This window comes from Zea mays, chromosome 5 (assembly GCF_902167145.1).
Source record: "Zea mays cultivar B73 chromosome 5, Zm-B73-REFERENCE-NAM-5.0, whole genome shotgun sequence".
Taxonomy (NCBI): Eukaryota; Viridiplantae; Streptophyta; class Magnoliopsida; order Poales; family Poaceae; genus Zea; species Zea mays.
This window is the reverse complement of record NC_050100.1, coordinates 70,497,625-70,507,927: the sequence shown is the minus strand read 5'-3', so window position 1 is coordinate 70,507,927 and position 10,303 is coordinate 70,497,625.

Sequence of the window (10,303 nt, the reverse complement as noted above, 5' to 3'; positions counted from 1 at the left end):
GGGCCTTCCCTTTCTCCTTGGCGGAGATGGAAGCCTTATGGCTTGTTAAGTTCTTGACTTCCCTCTTGAAGCCAAGACCATCCTTAATTGGGGGGTGTCTACCAATCGTGTAGGCATCCCTTGCAAATTTTAGTTTGTCAAACTCACTCTTGCTAGTCTTAAGTTGGGCATTAAGACTAGCCACTTCATCATTCAAATTAGAAATTGAAACTAGATGATCACTACAAGCATCAACATTAAAATCTTTACACCTATTGCAAATTGCAACATGTTCTACACAAGATGTTGATTTATTAGCTATTTCTAACTTAGCATTCAAATCATCATTTATGCTCTTTAAGCTAGAAATAGAGTCATGATATGTAGACAATTCACAAGAAAGCATTTCATTCCTTTTAATTTCTAAAGCAAGGGATTTTTGTGCCTCTACAAACTTATCATGTTCTTCATACAAAAGATCCTCTTGCTTTTCTAATAACCTATTCTTATCATTCAATGCATCAATTAATTCATTAATCTTATCAACCTTAGTTCTATCTAGGCCCTTGAATAAACATGAATAGTCTATTTCATCATCACTAGATTCTTCATCACTTGAGGAAGTGTAAGTACTAGTATTATGAGTGCTTACCTTCTTTTCCCTTGCCATGAGGCAGGTGTGATGCTCGTTGGGGAAGAGGGCCGACTTGTTGAAGGCGGTGGCGGCGAGTCCTTCGTTGTCGGAGTCGGACGACGAACAATTTGAGTCCCACTCCTTTCCAAGATGTGCCTCGCCCTTAGCCTTCTTGTAAGCCTTCTTCTTTTCCCTCTTGTTCCCTTGTTCCTGGTCACTATCATTATCGAGACAATTAGCGATAAAATGACCAATCTTACCACATTTGAAGCATGAGCGCTTCCCCTTCGTCTTGGTCTTGTTGGGATGCTCCTTGCGACCCCTTAGTGTCGTCTTGAAACGCTTAATGATGAGGGCCATCTCTTCCTCATTGAGTCCCGCCACCTCAACTTGTGCCACCTTGCTAGGTAGCACTTCCTTGCTCCTCGTTGCTTTGAGAGCAACGGTTTGAGGCTCGTGGATTGGGCCGTTCAACGCATCGTCAACGTATCTTGCCTCCTTGATCATCATCCGCCCGCTTACAAACTTTCCAAGTATCTCCTCGGGCGTCATCTTGGTGTACCTAGGATTCTCACGAATATTGTTCACAAGATGTGGATCAAGGACAGTAAAAGACCTTAGCATTAGGCGGACGACGTCGTGGTCCGTCCATCGCGTGCTTCCATAGCTCCTTATTTTGTTGACGAGGGTCTTGAGCCGGTTGTACGTTTGGGTTGGCTCCTCGCCCCTGATCATTGCGAATCTCCCAAGTTTTCCCTCCACCAACTCCATCTTGGTGAGCATGGTGACGTCGTTCCCCTCATGAGAGATCTTGAGGGTGTCCCAAATCTGCTTGGCGTTATCCAAGCCGCGCACCTTATGGTATTCATCCCTGCATAATGAAGCTAGAAGAACAGTAGTAGCTTGTGCATTTTTGTGAATTTGCTCATTAATGAACATGGTACTATCCGTACTATCAAAGTGCATTCCATTTTCTACTATCTCCCATATACTTGGATGGAGAGAGAATAAGTGGCTACGCATTTTGTGACTCCAAAATCCGTAATCCTCTCCATCAAAGTGGGGGGGGTTTACCGAGGGGAATGGAAAGCAAATGAGCATTGGAACTTTGCGGAATACGAGAATAATCAAAGGAAAAGTTTGAATTAACCGTCTTCTTTTTCTCGTAGTCGTTGTCATCGTCCTTTTGAGAAGAGGAAGATCCGTCGCTGTCGTAGTAGACTATCTCCTTGATGCGCCTTGTTTTCTTCTTCCTCCCGTCTTTTCTTTTGTGGCCCGAGCCTGAGTCAGTAGGCTTGTCATCCTTTGGATCATTGACGAAGGACTCCTTCTCCTTATCATTGACCACCATCCCCTTGCCCTTAGGATCCATCTCTTCGGGTGATTAGTCCCTTTCTTGAAGAGAACGGCTCCGATACCAATTGAGAGCACCTAGAGGGGGGGTGAATAGGTGATCCTGTAAAAACTTGAACTTTAATGCCACAAAACTTGGTTAGGAGTTAGCACAATAAAGCCAAGTGGCTAGAGAGGAGTTCTTGCAAGACACGATAACCACAAGAAGATCAATCACAGATAGACACGGTGGTTTATCCCGTGGTTCGGCCAAGTTCAACACTTGCCTACTCCACGTTGTGGCGTACCAACGGACGAGGGTTGCAATCAACCCCTCTCAAGCAGTCCAAAGACTCACTTGAATACCACAGTGTTTTGCTTTGTTTACTATATCCCGCTTGCGAGGAATCTCCACAACTTGGAGCCTCTCGCCCTTACAATATGATGTTCACAAAGAAGCACGGAGTAAGGGAGGGATGAGCAACGCACACAAGACACAAAATCAGAGCGACAATACGCACACAAGTCACAACACGAGCTCTCAACACAACTCAAAGAGTTCTCTATTCAAATGGAGCTCTAGTTGCTATCACAAAGAATCGAATGCGCGGAATTGAAGTCTTGGTGCTTAGGAATGCTTAGAGAATGCTTGGTGTCCTCCTCCATGCGCCTAGGGGTCCCTTTTATAGCCTCAAGGCAGCTAGGAGCCGTTGAGAGCATTCCAGGAAGGCAATTCTTGCCTTCTGTCGCCTGGCGCACCGGACAGTCCGGTGCACCACCGGACACTGTCCGGTGCGGATTTCTTTCCTTCTTTGGTGAAGCCGGCCGTTGGCGCACCGGACACTGTCCGGTGCACACCGGACAGTCCGGTGCACACCGGACAGTCCGGTGCCCCCTTCTAACCGTTGGCTCTACCACGTGTCGTGCGCGGATTACGCGGCTGACCGTTGGCCCGACCGACTGTTGGCTCACCGGACAGTCCGGTGCACCACCGGACAGTCCGGTGAATTATAGTCGTACGCCGCCGTCGAAGTCCCGAGAGCAGCCAGTTTGACAGACGCCAGCCTGGCGCACCGGACACTGTCCGGTGCACCCAGACTGAGCAGTCTGTACACAACCAACTTCTCCACAATTGTTTCTCCTGTTTCTAGCACTTAGACACAATACATTAGTCTTGATCAAAACAATGTACTAAGTCTAGAAACATACCTTTAATCTTGATTTGCACTTCTTGAGTCCTTGGCGCAATTTAACACTTAGGCACTTGTGTTGGACACTTAATCACCAAAATACTTAGAAATGGCCCAAGGGCACATTTCCCTTTCAAGGACTAGGTCCCCGACCCTGAGCTCCCTACTATGCACGAACTGTTGGTGGTAGCGCCTGAGCGCTTGGTTGTACCGTGCATTTCGGATTGCCTCTCGCCATCTGCGCTCGTCGATGAAGTCCACGTCCTCATGTCGTAGTTGTTCCTGCATAGACTCATCAAACGACTGGACCCGAGGGGAGCCCATAAGGATTTCTGGGGGAAGGCAGGCTTCGGCCCCGTAGACCAGGAAGAACGGGGTCTCCCCGGTAGTTCAGCTGGGTGTGGTCCGGTTCCCCCACAGTATCGACGGAAGTTCATTGACCTAATTTGCAGCATGCTTTTTCAAGCAGACATAGGTGCGTGTCTTGAGTCCTTTGAGGATCTCTACATTTTCCCTCTCCACCTGGCCGTTGCTCTTGGGATGAGCCACAGACGCAAAGCAGAGCTGGGTGCCGATGCCCTCGCAATACTCCCGGAAGAGCCGACTTGTAAACTGGGTCCCGTTGTTCGTAATGATACGGCTTGGGACCCCGAATATGCAGATGATTGACTTGAGGAAGGCAACAACAGCACCCTGGGTGATGCTAACCACAGGGGTGGCCTCTGGCCACTTTGTGAACTTGTCGATGGAGACAAAGAGGAATCGGTAGCCGCCGACGGCCCTGGGGAATGGTCCCAGGATATCCAACCCCCATACGGCGAATGGCCAGGAGGGTGGAATCATCTGCAGAGCTTGAGCTGGTGTGTGTATCTGCTTTGCATGGAACTGACACGCCTTGCAGGACTTTACCATCTTAGCTGCATCCTGGAGAGCGGTTGGCCAGTAGAAGCCGTGCCGGAAGGCCTTACCGACCAGTGTGCGGGATGATGAATGACTTCCGACGGCCCTCCTCCTGGGTGATGCACCACATGAGAATGCCATTGGTGCCATGGCGGTAAAGATCCCGCTCTACCACCGTGTAGCGTTTAGCCAACCGCACTATGCGCTCTGCGGACACATGATCTTCAGGAAGGATATTTTCCTTCAGGTAGTCCTGGATCTCAGAGATCCATGCATCGGGACCACTCTGAGATACTGGCTATGGCGCTAAGGGGCTGGTAGGACCCCCTGTAGCACACACAGTCTTCAGTGGGTTCTGTAGATGGTACGCCACTGGGACCGCTAGCTTCGAGGTGCTAGTATCGCCCCCTTCGTCTAGTTTGGTAGGCTGGGTGGTGGGTCTCAGCAGTCGTCTTTCGAAGACGCCCTCGGGCACGGGTGCCCAAGTTGATGCCCTCTGGGAGAGTTCATCTGCCGCCGAGTTGTCATCCCGAGGAACATGTTGCAGTTACAGGGCCGTGAAGTCTTTTTCCAGCTTCCTTACGTGGAGGAGGTAAGCTGCGAGCCTGGGCTCGTTGCAGCTACATTCCCCGCGAACTTGCTTGATGATCAGTTGGGAGTCCCCCTTCACGAGGAGCTGGCGGATCCCCAGGGATAGAGCGGCCGACAAGCCAAAGATCAATGCTTCGTACTCTGCCATATTGTTGGCGGCCTTGAACTCAAGGTGCACCAGGTACTTCACTTGATCTCCGCTTGGGTCGGTGAGGACCACTCTGGCTCCGCCACTCTACTGACGGGCGGATCCATCGAAGAAGAGTGTCCAGTGGGGCTCGGTGAAGACCGGATCTCTGGGCTCCATAGGTGTGGGGTCCGAATCGGGATCCGGGCCCCCAAGAGCGCTCAGGGGAGGTGTCCAATCCACGATGAAGTCAGCCAGGACCTGGCTTTTGATGGCGTGGCGAGGCTGGAAGTCCAGCTAGAACTCAGCAAGCTCCGCGGCCCACTTGGCGATGTTGCCTATGGCGTTAGAGTTGTGGAGGATGGCCCTTAACGAAAAGGAGGTCACCACCATGACCCTGTGTGCCTGGAAATAGTGGCGCAGCTTCCTGGACGCAACAAGCACAACATAGAGAAGTTTGTGCGTCTCAAGGTACCTAGCCTTTGCTTCATGGAGGACCTCGCTAACGTAGTAGACCGGCCTCTGCACGGTCCGAACCCCTGCCGAGCCCTTAGGTTCCTGGCCTTCTAGCGCCACCTGGTCTTCTTGTGCCGCCCTTTCGACGACCAGCACCATGCTCACCGCTTCTGCAGCCGTCGCAATGTATAAATACAACGGCTCCATAGGTTCTGGAGCTACCAGTATTGGTAAGGACACCATGTGCTGCTTCAATTCTTGAAAGGCTTGTTCTGCCTCTTCGGTCCAAGAGAATGGGCCGGACTTCCGCAACAGCTTGAAGAAGGGCAGCGCCCTCTCAGCCAGCCTTGAAATGAAGCGGCTAAGGGCGGCTAATGACCCTGTAAGTTTCTGGACGTCCTTGATGCGGGCCGGAGGCCTCATCTCCTCAATCGCTTTGATCTTCTTCGGGTTTGCATTAATGCCCCGGTGCGAAACTAGGAACCCCAGCAACTTTCCTGCGGAGACACCAAAGACGCACTTGTCCGGATTCAGCTTTGTGCGTGTTGCCCTCAGCTTGTCGAAGACCAGGGTTAAGTCTTCCGCTAGGGTCGACCCTCTCTTAGTCTTGACTACAATGTCATCGACGTATACTTCCACCTTGTCCCTAATCAGGTCCCCGAAAGTCTTACTCATCTCCCGCACAAACGTCGGCAAGGCGTTTTTCAGACCGTAAGGCATTACGACATAGCAGTAAAGCCCATCCACTGTTACAAAAGCGGTATGCTTCCTATATTCCCTAGACATCTGGATTTGATGGAAACCAGAGTAAGCATCTAAGAAGGACAAGAGGTCGTACCCGGAGGTAGAGTTCACGATTTGATCTATACGTGGAAGTGGATATGGGTCCTTGGGACAAGCCTTATTAAGGACGGTGTAGTCGATGCACATCCAAAGCTTCCCATTTTCCTTGGGGACGATGACTGGGTTGGCCAGCCACACTGGGTGATGAACCTATTCGACGAAGCCGACGTCCAGTAGCTTCCGGACCTCCTTTCGGATGAAGTCTTGCCGCTCAACGGACTGTCTCTAAGGCTTCTGACTCACCGGTTTGGCGTCAGGGTTGATCTTCAGACGGTGCTCGATCACCTCCCTGGGGATCCCAGGCATCTACGACGGCTCCCATGCGAACACGTCGGCATTTGCCTGGAGGAAGGCGACGAGCGCGAGTTCCTATTTTTCTTCCAGATCACCCGCGATGCGAGTGGTCTGGGGGGAATCCACGCAGAGCCGGATGGCATTGATGGGGACGTCATCCGCTCCGGATGGCCGCACCTTTGGCACCTTGGTAGGCACCTTGGTAGGCACCTTGGTACCGCAGGTCGAGGGGTTCTTTCCTCTATCGTCCGGGCGAGCAGTTTCCCCCACCGGGGCGTGCAGCTTTTCCACAGCCGCAAGCGCAGCGGCGTGGTCGCCACGCACGGTGAGGACCCCGGCTGGGGACGACACCTTGAGGACCAAATACCCATAATGGGCAATGGCCATGAACTGGTATAGGGCCAGCCTGCCAATGTTGGCATTGAATGGGAGGTTAACCTCCACAACGTCAAACTGGACGTTCTCTGTGCGAAAGTTTTCCTCTGTCCCGAATGTAACCGGGAGCGTGATGCTCCCAAGGGGATACACCGGTTGAGCGCCCACTCCGGAGAATGGACGAGAGGGTCCCGGTCGGGACCCTGGGATCTGCAGCTGCTTGAACGCAGCATGGCTGATGACGTTGAGCCCAGCCCCACCGTCGATCAGAACATGATGCAGCTTGATGTTGGCAATGACAGGGGCGGTGATGAGCGGCAATATGCCGGCCCCTGCCATGTTCTCGGAGCAGTCGGATGCCCCGAAGGAGATAGTGGTGCTCCGCCACCGCTGGTGTGGGGCTGCCTTCGGGACCCCTAGGGTTGCCGACAGGACCTCCCGGCGCAGGGACTTCATGTTCCTACGGGAGGTGAGCTCCCAGCTTCCACCGTACATCACGTACAGCTTCTTGTGGCGGTCGGTATCATCATCGGAGTCGGAGTCTCTAGTGAGGATGTCCTTGAGGACCTGCTCGAGGGACTGATACCTGAGGTCCCATTCTCCCACGGCCACATCACCATCATCGACCCTCTCCTTGCCAGGCCGGCGACGAGGTGGGGAGCCATCCTTGGAAGTCTGCTCGCACCGCTCACTGGCGCGCTTCGTGAGCTTGATGATCTCGCGGCACTCCGCGGCGCTGTGGCGACTGTTGGGGTGCACAGGGCATGAGCCGTTGTTGCCTCCCTGTGGCCGTGGGCGCTTGTTGCGCTCGTTTTGGCCCCCAGTCGCGGCTGCGACGACCGGAACAGCAGACTGCGGCCTCTCGTGGCCGCGGTTCTTCTTCTTCTTCTCTTTGCCGTCCTGGGTGACGGCACCCGAGCCACCCGTCTGGGCTACTCCGGTTTGTGGTGTCGAGTGCCATGCACGACCCTCGGCAGCTCTTGCACACTTGTCAGCCAGAGCGAAGAGCGTGGTGATAATTTCCACGTCGTGCGTTGCCAACTTCTCCAGCATCTTCTCATCACATACCCCCTGGCGGAAAGCGGTGATGATGGAAGCATTGGAGATACGGGGTATAGTCCCTCGTACCTTAGTGAAGCGGGAGATGAAAGCCCAGATAGTTTCCCCGGATTCCTGCCTCACTGCATGGAGGTGAGCCTCCACGCCATGCTGTTGATAAGCGCTAGCGAAGTTCGCTGTGAACCGCACACAGAGCTCTTCCCAGGAGTAGATCGATTCTGGGGTGAGGTTCATGAGCCAAGTCCAGGCCGGCCCAGACAAGGCTACATGGAAGTATGTTGCTCCACCTGTCGTCGTAATAGCGGTGACGTATACCTGCAAGAAATCCGACGGATTTGACGTACCGTCGTACTTCTCCGACAGGTGCGGCCGGAACTTGGATGGCCAAGTCGCCGCACGGAGATGGTCCGCCAGTGCGGTGCAGCCCACGCCGGCCAATGGGACACCAGCCTGGATCCGGGTGCCCGTTGGAGTTTGTGGTGCAACCGCAGCGAAGTCGTGGTCGAGGTTGCGACCCTCGAAGTTTAGCCGGCGCTCACGCGCCCTCTCGAGAGAGACTCGTGCGTCCTCGCTCGCACGCCTGCGGTTGAGTTCTGCCCGCAGGTCATCAGACCTCTTCAGAGAGACTAGAGCGTCCTCTCCCGCACGCCTGCGGTTGAGCTCCGCCCGTAGGTCCTCAGTCGGTGTGGCCCTTACCGAGGGTGAGCGCACAGACGCCGACGCCTCGTGTTGACACCGGGATGACCGAGGCCTAGGCCTGGCTGAGCCAGAATGCGCCATGTCGAGCAGACGATCGACATCGTCACGCCACTGCTTCATGGCCCCCGGTGAAGCCGTGGAGCTAGGAGGGTGGCGTAGCAACTCCCTGGCTGCAGACAAGGCCCTAGGCGCAGCCCTTGACGCTCTGGATGTCTGCGCCGGAGTGTTCTGTCGCGCAGAGCGCACAACAGCAGCACCAGGCGCAGGGCGATTGGAGGCCCGTGGCGTGGAAGACGCAGCCTCTTCCTCCATTGGGAAGTCCTCGGGAATGAAGTCATGGTGCTCGACAATGTGGACCATGGTGTCGAGTAGGAAAACAAGCAAAAACCTAATGCCCAATCTCCCCTACCTGGTGCGCCAAATGTCGGAGAGGAAATTCTCCGGCCGGGTGGCGGAACGCACCCGCCCTAAATCCTAAGATGAGGAGGGGCCTAAGCGTTTTGCCTGTCTGCTAGATGGTCGAAGAACACGAGTGAACCCGAGGATTTAGAGTGGTTCAGGCCACCAGAGCGTAATACCCTACTCCACTGTCTGTGTGTTGTATTGAGTCTGTGAGCTTGAGAGCTTGTGAGTCTACTTGAGAGTCTGAGTTGGGTCTGCCTTGTAACGTTGTGTGCCTTCCCTTTTATAGCTCAAGGGAGGCACATACAAGGATCCTGAGCCCCGACATGTAGGCCCAGGAGCAAAATGGAAGTAATACATTATAGGAGTAACTAATGCATGTAACGCCTGAGTAATCTCTAGGCGCCCTGATGTCCGCAGTCCACACTGTATTGATACGCGGCGGCTGCTTCCTTGGTAACGTACGAGTAATGATGAGTGTAGTGCACGCGGCAGTATGGGCATACCGTTTGCCAATGGAATGGACAGGCACGCCGCCTGCGGAACGGACTGGTCGCCGCCTGCCAGCGGAATGGGTATGTCTCATTAAATGCGGAGGCGGCACATCGTTTGCCAGTGGAATGGACAGGTCTCAATAAATGCCGAGGCGGCACATCGCCTGCCAGTGGAATGGACAGGCGGCGCGCCTTATCCTCAATAAATGCAGAGGCCGCGCAGCCCAGAGGCCTTACGTCAGGCTCCGCCCGTTGGCTTACGTCACGTGCACCATGCCACGTGGCAGCATCGGGGCTCCGCCTGAGCGGGGAGCAGGAGCGTATACGGTATGGTCCAGACACGTGTCGGCTCCGGACCCCCGCCTGGCCTTGATTAAGGCCTGGGTATTCTTTGTCTCAGAATCCCGGGACCCTGCTGTGAGTGGCCCGGACGCCACACAGTGGGTCCAGAACCCATCCTAGGGGTCCGGTTTACGCCCGTGGAGGTCCTGGACCTTATCCGGAGGTCCGGTCTGTACATACAGGGGTCCGGCACTTTCCCATGGGGGGTCCGGACTCACTGTTGATACCTTGGAGTATATCATCTTTTCTGGCCACGTGGCGGTTCCGGACCCGCCCATGTGACGGGGTCAGACACTGTTGTGGACCCAGAGTAATCACCTGCGGTTGGAGCGAGTCACGGCCTGGTCCCACGCACAACTCCTTTACCATGCGACTAAAGATAGTCGCGTGGGTATTGCGTCTTCATACTGTAGTAAGGGGTACCCTAGTTTCAGAGTACCGACAGTACTCAATATTCCAAGAAAGATAATGCATTAATTGTTTTATCACATAACTCCTATCACCTAATGCATCATAAATGATAATAAAATTTGTAAATACAAGGGTGGTGGCAAATACACCGAGACTTGCCTTTTCAGAGGAGAAG